Raw genomic sequence first — 10,922 nt, forward strand, 5'->3', positions numbered from 1 at the left:
CAGAGAAAAGAACCCTGATTCCTCAACAAATAAAAATACCTGCCTTTTAGTGAAAATGTTTATGTCTGTTAACACAGGCTGAAATTACTACCGCGAAGGCAGAACCTTTTCTTCATAACCACCATGAGCATCCAATTGCCACACAGAGTTTGGAAATCAGCAGGGGAAAAAAACTCCAGTTCTGTTTTGAGCCAGGACCTTTCTGGTTTGACAAGTGTTAGCAGGAGCCAGTGAATGTTTTACGAGGAGCACGGTGGTTAAGGTGTCACCATTTGAGTTAGAGTGCAAGCCCCTTCCAATAAAGAAAATTTTACAGCAGAGTCAAAGACTCCTTCGCGCTCTTTTTATCTCCGTGACGGAGTGCACCTAAGGGAGAACTCTGAGTTAGAAGCCACTGGGAGTTTGTTGTGTTTCTGTGTCCAAGTGCTGGTTTCACTTTCTAAAGCTTTTTGTTCTCATCCCATCTTACCACAGTCCATTTGTTCTTGAGACTACAAAAAAAAAAGGTATTGGATATTGGTTTGGTGGTAAAATATCCATGATTCTGCACATGTGTAACCACCCTAAAGCTAAAATCAGCAGAAGTAACTGCGTCCCATTGATGGCCCTGACCTTGACTCCCCTGCACTGATTCTAGGTGTCTCTAGGTCAGAAGAAACAGGCCCTAGAATTTCCAGATTCTTAATCTAAAATTCAAACTGAGCATTTCTCTCTCAGCTCCCCATTGGTCGAGAGGGCAAGTGAGCAGAGAGGGTACTGAGGATGGGTTCTTCCAAGCCAACATAAAACCTGACATGAGCCCTGGCCAGCTGGCTCAGTTGCTTAGAACTTTATTCCATACCCTAAAGAGTCCCGGGTTTGATTCCCAGGCTGGGCACATACCAAGGTTGTGGGTTCCATCCCCAGTCTGGGCCTATAAGTGAGGCAACCAATCGATGTTTCTCTCACACATTGATCTTTCTCTCTCTCTCCCTTCCCCTCTCTCTAAAATCAATTAAAAAATATCCTCCAGTGATGATTAAAACAAAACCTGACATGGATGATGAGTCACATTCTGGAAGTGTTTGCTGGAATTGGTTGTCTACTCTGTGTGGCCTCAGAACCAAATGAAATCAATCGGATCCATGTGAAGGTCAAATCCAGACTTAGGCATATATAGGGTTTAGATAGATGTTTCTTTCATGGGTAGATAGAAGGAGTGTTGGATGAACAAAAACATAAGCAGATGGATGGGCCAATGGATACGTGAAAGAACAGGGAGATAGCTAAATGAGTGGATAGCTGTGGATAGGGACATAGATGGGCAATTGATGGTTACATTGCTAAGGGAACACAGAAAAGAGTGCTTAATACTATCTGGAAGAAAGCAATAGAGAAGTTGTCAAGATAAAGCCATTAAATGTTATCAGAAGGAGATCCTTAGCAGAGAGAAAGGTTTAGAGCTTTTGAAGAGGGACCAATATGAGAAAAAGTGGAGTTGAAGATGTTTCAAAGACTGATGAGTGCTCCACAGTGGCAAAGGATAAGGGCAATGGGAGATGAGAGTTTGTGCAGGAAAGGCGGAGTACCAGCTACTCCATCACTATGTATTGCTTTTACCCCTCAGCACAACCATATTGTCACTGTAATACTGCCCCACTGGATTTTGCATTTCCTTCTGTTAGGAGGAAACCTTTTCCTACATCAACTTATGTTTGAGTGGTTGGGGCTGCAAATTAATTAACAAAAGACAGATTAACTGAGGAAAAAACGTAATGTGCATGCAGGGGCACTCTAGGAGAAGTGGCCCCTGAACAGCCAGGAGTAACGGGTTAGAAGCCAGTTTAATGGGACTCAGATTTGGTAGGAAAAATGGAAGGTTCTGACAAGGCCTGTAAAGGTCAAGAAGACTTGCATGGCCTGGTCTCCTTGCTGGCTGAAATTCGTCTCCACTCAGAGAATGCTGAGAGAATTTAAGGTTTCAACTGCTGAGTCGTCAGGTTTTTGTTATCAGACTGCACTATGCCATAAACTTTATTTCTATTCATTTCTAGGTGTCTCTAGGTCAGTACCTAAAGGGTATCCAGAAAGGGTGATTAATGGGTTCCTTGGAATGTTCCCATAACAAACAGCAAACCCACCATTGTCAGCAGGCAAGTGACTACAAATTATTCCAATTGCTCCCAAAAACTAGACTGGGGGGTGAGTATTTTTATACTGCACACTTGTTAGATGTCACTAAATAAGAGGATACTGGGGTGGCAATATTTTTTTTTTTTTCAACTTTTCAAGTCTCAGGTCATTCCTTCCATTCTGCCAGGAACCTCAGGGAATCTGTCAGGAGCAAGTGACAAAAATCCCCAACCAAACGAATGTCCTTCCACATTTGTCTCACTTAACCTGCAACTCAACAGCTTTTCCTAGTAGATGAGCCAGCACAGGCAGTTGTCACATTATGCTGAAGGCACATGACACCAGTCCTGTTTAGCATCTATTTAAAAGGACGTCTCATCCTGTGGGTGTGATGGTTTGTCTATTCCGAAGACGCAGCTTTGTGAAGCCTGGAGATGGTGGTGTTGACCTGTCCCTCATATTCCCACACCTTCCCTGGTTGCAGGCTTGTTTCCAAAAGAGAGGAGAATGCCAGCATTACTTCCATTTCCAGCTAAAAAACAAAAAGAAGTTCCAACTCAAACCCGAGTTATCTTCTCCTCACCCTGGTCATGCCCCACTCCATCCCATGTGAAAGGGGGTCTCTTTTCTGATTCAAACATTTGGAAACATGAAGCAAGTGTTTAGCAATTCTCAGTCATCTGACCCCAAAATGTTAGGGGCAAAAGACCACCAGGCATCCAAACTGGAGACAGGGCTTTGGCTCCCCTGAAGGCATCAGACCTTCCTCTGCTTCTCTTCTCCGTAACCCAAAGCATGTGACTCCCAGTTGCCTCCACTAAACTGCTTCCATGCCCACCATTCCCTTCATCAAAGATGAAATATTTATGGATCAACTGCTTTGAGTAAGAGCAGGCCTTGACCTCCTGCAGAGCTACGTTTTCAGCTTGAGAGACAAGGCACGTACCTTTGAAATATTTAGTAATGATACAAATGCCAAAACAGGTGATTCAAGATAATAGCAGCCGTTGGTCACAGAGGAGAAGATCAATAAGGCTGACAGGATTAGGAGAGGCTTTCTCACAGATATCAGACAGGGGATTCACTTTCTAGAGACCAAAAGCAGGGGAGAGGCCTTGGAGGGAGAAGCACACGGAACAAGCCAAGATGAAAACGAGCAGATGAGGTTTTTGAAACTGGCTTGGAGAGCCATCAAGGTTATCTTGAGCCAGAGAGACATATGCTGGGACACCAGAGGAGGAGGAATGCTGTGGAAACAGTCCGACACCCACTGGAAGAGCCTCCTGACTTACTGACAGAGGTCCACCCCTCATTTCTCTCAGGCAGAACCTCTCACAGGACATTCTACCCTAAAGCTGTTACTGGCTTATTTCCTCCAAAGATCTTGAAAAAGGATCGGAGAATCTAATTAAGATTAACTTAAGCACAGAAGGGAACAAGAACTCAAAATAACTCTTTAGGCATATCCTGATCAAAGCAGAATTATTCTAATGGTGCAAATTTGCTGCAAGACACTCAGATGAGAGAAAGGTCACATTCTTTCTTTTTCCTAAATCAAATTACATGTAGTTAAACAGAGCAGAGGGTCTAGAAATAGACCCACAAATTGATGTTCATTTCATTGACAGAGGTAACATTACAGTCATGAGGAAAAGATGGTCCTTTTAGTAAGTGGTACAGCGTCAGTTGAATAGTTATATTTTCAAAAATGATTCTTACCCTCTCGCATCATACACAAGAGCCGATTCCACTTACATACCTAGAAGATCGCATAACAGGATATCTGTCTGACCTTGGAACAGGCAAAGATTTCATAAAATAATACAGCAACACACTGACAATGAAGAAAAAGTTTGATAAGCTGGAATTGATGAAAATTAAGAACTTTTGTTAATTAAAGGGCACCATTAAGAGAGTGAATATGAACTCACAGGGAGGAAGTTAATTTTGAATGCATATCCTATATAATAAAAGGCTAATATGCAAATAGTTAGAATGGCGGAACAACCGAACAACCAGTTGCTACGACATGCGCTGACCACCAGGGGGTGTGCGCAGAACATGGCGGCATTGGCCATGGCAGGATGGTTGAGCAGGTGGGCGGAGGTGCCAGACCAAGGCGGGGCACCAGACGCTGTCATCAGGATGAGCCTCTGGTGGTTACTGAAAATTCTTTGCTCCCACATGCCACAGTCCCACCTGGTGCTTGCACCTGCTGCTGGCACCAGAGCCACCGCTCGCACCCACTTCCCGTGCCCGGCACTGGCCCTAATTGCTCAGCACCATCAGCGGGTGCAAGTGGCAGCTGCCGACCCCATTCGCCCCTCAGGGCTTCTCCACCTCCCCCTGCTCCTGAAGGGAGATCAGAGCCGACAGCTGCCTCTTGCACCCCCTGCCAGCGATGGCCCCACTCGCACCCGCTGCTGGAGCTGCTGCTTGTACCCACAGCCAGCGCTGGCCCTGCTCACACCTGCAGCCGGCACCAGTCCTGATTGCTTGGCACCATCAGCGAGTGCGAGCATGTGTGTGAGCGTGGCTGGCGCCATTAGCATGTGGGAGCGGTGACGGCGGGAGTGGGGCTGCTGGCAGACAGGGGACCAGGGCCCTTGGTGGGAGGGGCCAAGCGGTGGCACAGAGGATGGGCCAAGACCCGACCCTGTGCCTACCGCAGCCTCCTGGCCCACAGTTCCTTTCAGGGTGCACAAATTTGTGCACTAGGCCCCTAGTAGCTAATAAAGACGTTGGATCCAAAATATGTAAAGAACGTCTTCAAATCAGTAAGAACAAGACAGGCAAACCAACAGCACAATAAGAAAAACATGTGAACAGGTAACTCATTCATTGAGAAGATAACCAATGGTCAGTAAACATGTGAAGAGTCACTCAAATACATTAATGATCAGGGAAATGCTAACTGAAAGTACAATGAAATAAATACTATCATACATCCATCAGAATGGCTAACATCAAAAAGTGCCAAGTGTTGGCAAGAATATGCAACAGCTGGACTCTCACACAGTGCTGGGAGGTGGGTAAATTTATACAACCCCTTCTGAAAACTATTAGATACCATTTACTAAGGTTGACCATATACAAACCCCATGACCCAACAATTCTAATTACTCCCAGTATTTACCAAAAAGAAATGAAAATATGTTCACACAAAGACCTATATTCAAATTTTTTAGCAGCTTTATTCTTAATAGTAAAAACCTGGAAACAATCAAATGTTTACCAAGAGGGGAGAAAAGAAGCAAATTGTAGTATATTGCTATAATGGAATGTTACTCAGCAACTAACTACTGATATATATAAAGAAATACACATATAAAGATGTAGATTACATTGCAAAGAAAATTCTGGAACTAATCTAAATGCTTATATATAAATATTTTTTAAATGTTTACACAAATTATGGTACATCCGTTCAATGGAATACTACACAACAGTTAAAAGAAATAAGATAAAATTGGATGTGTTGACAAGGAAAGAGTTCCAAGATAAAATAACTGGAAAGTTCAAGAACAGAACAACAGTTATAGGGTTTTCCATTCATGTTAAAAATATACACTATATATGTGAAACTTTCTGGAAGGGCACCCAAAAAACAGGTAACTATGGTTAGCTCTGGGGAAGGGTCCGGGGCTGGTGTAAGATGGCCAACTGGCCACCGAGGCCAACCTAGTCTGGAGTGAAAGGCCCTCACTTTCCCTGGCACACCTTTTGTATTGGTTAAATTTTTTTTATCATAAGCATATTATTTTCTTAGATTAAAAGATTTGATTAAATAAAATACAAAGTTCTCTATAATTACCTTTTTAATTAAAAAAAGAACATAGTGGTAATCCTGGTCAAACTTAATAATTTGAGTTCTAAGATGTGGTAAACAACATAATAACCCCGGGACCTGTGAATATCATCTTCTATGAAAAATGTGACTTTGCAGATGGAAGTTAAGGCTCTTGAGATGGGATATTACCGGGACTAGCTGAGAGGGCTCTAAGGGTAATCACAGTGTCCTTGTCAGAGGAAGGCAGAGAAGGAGAAAGCGAGGTAATGACAGACACCGGGACTGGAGCGATGTGCTTTCAAGATGGAGACTGGAGCCACAAGGCCACAGGCAGAGGGGATAGAGGTGGCCACCGGAAACTGGAAAAGGCAAAGAAACAAATTCTCCCCCAGAGAATTCCTGGAGAGGTCCCGCCCACACTTGATCACAACCTGCTGAAACCCATTTTGGACTTCTGGCTGCTACATCTGTAAGAGAATAAATTTGCATCATTTTAAGTCACCATGTCTGTGGTAATTTGTTAAAACATTCACAGGAGATCTTACCTAATAATAGAGAAACATGTAAATTGACCATACCTCTGCTATGCCCACAGCCAATCAGAGTGAGTATACAAATTAACCCAACAAAGATGGCGGTTAATTTGCATACATACCTGGGTCCCAGGAACCTCTTTGGCACCCAGGTCACTCCCAGCTGGCCATCGGAGGGGCGGGGGGCCGCTCCCAATTCCCAAGCCTAAAGCCTAGGGCGGAGGCTTTAGGCTTGGGAAGGGGCCGAGCCTGGGATTGGGGGGAAGGGGAAAAAATCAATGGAAACATATCCTCAGGTGAGGATAAAAAGAAAAATAAAGAAAGAAATGTCATATCCTATGAAATACACATCTTGAAAATGCTTAAAGAAAGTTGTCATTTTTTCATGGTGAAGGGACTGGAGTCCATGTTGATGAAATTACCTTGGCAGCTGCGGTGACTGGCAGTGGCTGTAGCAGAAGGGTGATGGGGCAGGCGCCTTCCCCTGAACAGCCCAGTGCCTCCTGCAAAGGGAGGCCAGACTGTGGCTTAGGTTCACTCCCAACGGGGAGCGGGCCTAAGCCATCAGTAGGACATCCCCTGAGGGCTCCCAGTATGTGAGAAGGGGCAGGCTGGGCTGAGGGACCCCTCTGCAGTGCACGAATTTCATGCACTGAGCCCCTAGTTAATACATAAGATTTTTAAGTGCTGGAAAGGAATAAGTCCAGTCTCCCTAGACATGGCTATGTTGGCAAAGCCTCGCCACACAGAGAATCTGAGCATCTGATGTAAACCAGACTCACAGGCCTGCCTACTGCAAGATCACACCATCCATCCCTCCATGATGGGAATTTTATTTCTATGGCCCATTACCTTCACCGCTGACATTTACTGACTCGGTATGAAGTTTTGGAATTCAAAGATTGAATTCTGCAGCTGAATACAATTACTCTGCTTAGAAAACAATTCAGCACAGGTTCTTGGAAAACAATCCAACACAGGTTCATAAATCAATACATACACACTAACTCAAGCTCAAACTTTGGCCAATGTCTGTGACGGTTAAGGTCATTAACAAATGTGGGTCTTAATGAGGTTATTTTTTATTATCAACTAAAATCACGTCTGTGTTCAGACTGAGATCTTGTTTTATTACCATTTTCACTACAAATTAATGAGAAATACATGACAAGTCTTCAAATATGTGGGAATTAAGCAGTTGTATTAATTACTAAAATTACTTTCCATTTGATAGTATAAATCAATTTGAGGTGTACTAATCATTGTCCAGTTTGTGATACTAACCTTAGGTGACCTTTCACCCTAACATAAAGTTATCCAGAGATGCCATAACTACGTACATTTATTCAAAACATTTTCTCAGCTGTATTGGTATGAGGGGCGGGGAGGTGAATGCATACACGTGCTAGGATTATCCTACCAACTTAGTTTGTAGATTCTCTTTTTAAAGTACTATGTTTTAACCTCTTTTGTTAAAAAGTTGAATCTAGGAAAGGGAGAGGCTTAAAAAAAACAAACTCTCTAATGAATGTTTACCATTTTCCCAGTGTTTAATTTTCAAGTTCTCTCCCTCTCCCTCTCTCTCTCTCTCTTTTTTTCTCTCTCTCCCCCTCTTCCCTCTCATGGGTATTTCAGTATTTCAGTCTTTTCAAATTTGTCCATAAAGGAATGAGGACATGCGGATTTCTAGGGCATCCCCTCTAGAATGGTTCTGATTTTTATAAAAGGGAAGCAGAGAGGCGTATGTAAGGTATGGTTAAAGAGGGAGAAATTTGTCAAGAAACTCACTCCACCCACACTTATGACATCTACCATGAGGATCAGAACGTGTGTGTGTTGACAAGGTTTGTGCGAGAGTTGTCATTTTAGTGAAGCTTCCACAGACTAAACAAAGTTCCTTCTCCCACATCCTTCACCTTCCTAGGTCTTTCTTGTTCTTGCCTCCAGCTCAAGACATCTAGACTCTGGCTAAATCCCCATACAGAGCCCTCTGCATTTTCAGCTACCAATCTCCGACTGCAGGCAGGATGGGATGAGGTCATAAAACAACAACAGCACTTGTATCCTGGCCTTGGGAAGACCGTCTGCTTAACATGCTCCAGGAAGCACTTGTGGCCTCTATTTTTGACAGGGAGAAGCATTTTTAAAATAGTTCCCTAACGTAGAGGGTTATACAAAGAAGGAAGAGGAAGAGGAGGAGGAGAAGAAACTGAATTGGGGATAAAGCTGTGTTGAGATGAAGAGTTGTTGTTAATGTTGACTCCCGTCTTCTGACCCAATTCAGCTGGGCATTGCTAGGGGGGGAATCCCATGTACACTGGGGGGATTTCCCCAGCACCCCTGAACTTCTGACCCTTGATACCTTCTCAGCAGAGGCCATCAAAATAATCACCATCCTCTGATCTGGCTGTGGTCTGTCCCCCCACTCCTCCCACCCACACACCCACATTCATACACCCAGTTCTTTCCCAATGATAGACTCGAAGAAATCATTTCAATCAACCCCCAAGAAGACTACATTTTTTAAGCCCCACTTTCTCCAAAGATTTCCTTTTCCTTTCGTATCCCCAGCCCTATCGTTTTTGTTCATGCATTTGTCTCATGATGATGCCTGTCATTTATTAAGCTCTGATTATATGCTAGTTACATGCTAGAGCAATATCTCCTTCCTTTTCAGCACTGGAGGCATAATTATCTCCTTTTTGCATCTGATAAAACTGAGATTCAAGGGATTACATTTGCCCGAAGTCAGACAGTTTGCAGTTGAGCACCTGTTCTCTCCTGAAACTGGGGGCCTTGCCTCCAGCAGGTGAGCAGTGGCCCAGAATGGCTTGCATGGAAGAGTTTGTAGGCTTGTGCTGCCAATAGATTTTTAAAATTTTTATAGAACTTTTGTAAGTTCACTTCTGAATTCACACTAAACATCCAGCAAATTATAAAGCTGTAGTCAAATTCAAGATAGAAAGGGAGGGCCTTTCCGCCACGAGGTTTGAGAAGCTCTCCAGAGACCTAGGCCTCTTCTCAGACCAGCGCTCACCCAGGAGAAGGCCAAGTTCAATTCCAACGCCAAGATTGTGAAGCCCAATGACAAGAAGCCAGACAACTTCGAGTCTGGCATCTCCCAGGCTTTGCTGGAGCTGGAGATGAACTCGGAACTCAAGGCCCAGCTATGGGGGCTGAACATCACAGCGGCCCAGGAAATTGAAATTGGGGGTGGTCGAAAAGCTATTATGATCTTTGTTCCGGTTCCTCAACTCAAGTCTTTCCAGAAAATTCAAGTCCGGCTGGTGCGCGAGCTGGAGAACACACTCAGTGGGAAGCGCCTGGTCTTTATCGCTCAGAGGAAAATTCTGCCGATGCCAACTGGCAAAGAGCCGGACAAAGAATAAGCAAAAGCATCCGAGGAGCCGCACTCTGACCGCCGTGCACGCCATCCCAGAGGACTTGGTTTTCCGGAGTGAAATTGTGGGCAAGGGAATCCAGGTGAAGCTGGACGCAGCCGGCTCATAAAGGTGCATTTGGACAAAGCGCAGCAGAACAACAAGGTTAAAACTTTTTCTGGGTCCTATAAGAAGTTCACGGGCAAGGATGCTACTTTTGAATTTCCAGAGTTTTGGTTGTAAGGAGAACTGACTCAATAAAACATCGTTCTTCATAAAATTAATAAGATAGGAAGGGAGGGAAAGAGGGAGGAGGAGAGGGAGTTAGAGGAAGAATGGGGTTTAGAGTAATTGTTATTTTAAACCCAGGGAAACTGTGTAAAGGGCCCGAGTTTCTACCCACCTTCCCCTAAAATGGATCACTAATTCTGATGATCATTCCTTGTAATACAATGAATAAAAAGAGAATCATCTGTTGTAGTTTCCCCATTGACCTTACATCTCTGAAGCAGAGACTGTCAGCTTGCCGGAGGATCTGTTTTTTATGGCTCATTGAGCCTGGGGCCAATGGACCACAGCGAAGGAGGGCATTAAATCAAGCAGTGGCCGACCTGCAACCGCCTGGCACAGCCGCCAGGGTGTTATGTAAGGGCTGAACGACTCCGGGAGGACCAGAGGCGCTCGGTCTGATTCTGGCCCCTGATCTCCAAGGCCCAGTGCCAAAAGGTAAAATAACAATCGGAGAGGAGAAATTTCTGACTTACCACCGTTTTTTCTATTATCCACAGAATGGAAAAAGCTGCTTTGAAGAAATTTGGGTGGTTTTTTTTTTTTGAAGGGGGGGTTAGGAGATGGGTTTATAAAACAAAGAACTCTGTGATAGAAGCAGAGTGGTAATATACAAGCTCTGAAAAGTCTCCAGTGGACCAAGTGAAAGCCTTGAATCAAAGAAAGTAAAGGAATGTTTTGTCACGGAGATACTGAAGCATCTCTTTCCTTTGGCACCACCCACTCTCCCCCTCACTGGAGCCACACGGAGGGTGCAGATGAGCAGGGGGAGGGTGAATGATGCTGAGAACGCTTTCTCGAGCCCTGTTTGGAAAGACA

At 44.2% G+C, this 10,922-nt stretch overlaps 1 pseudogene across 1 annotated transcript; it reads left to right on the forward strand.

Moving 5' to 3' along the window:
* The first annotated feature begins 6,192 nt into the window (after nucleotides 1-6,192).
* LOC308252793 (small ribosomal subunit protein eS7-like) lies at nucleotides 6,193-10,058 on the forward strand (annotated as a pseudogene). The gene is made up of 2 exons: nucleotides 6,193-6,371; nucleotides 9,461-10,058. The product of its transcript is annotated as a small ribosomal subunit protein eS7-like (transcript).
* Nucleotides 10,059-10,922: the final 864 nt, after the last annotated feature.

This window comes from Plecotus auritus (genome assembly GCF_963455305.1).
Source record: "Plecotus auritus genome assembly, chromosome: 7".
In the NCBI taxonomy this organism is placed as follows: Eukaryota; Metazoa; Chordata; class Mammalia; order Chiroptera; family Vespertilionidae; genus Plecotus; species Plecotus auritus.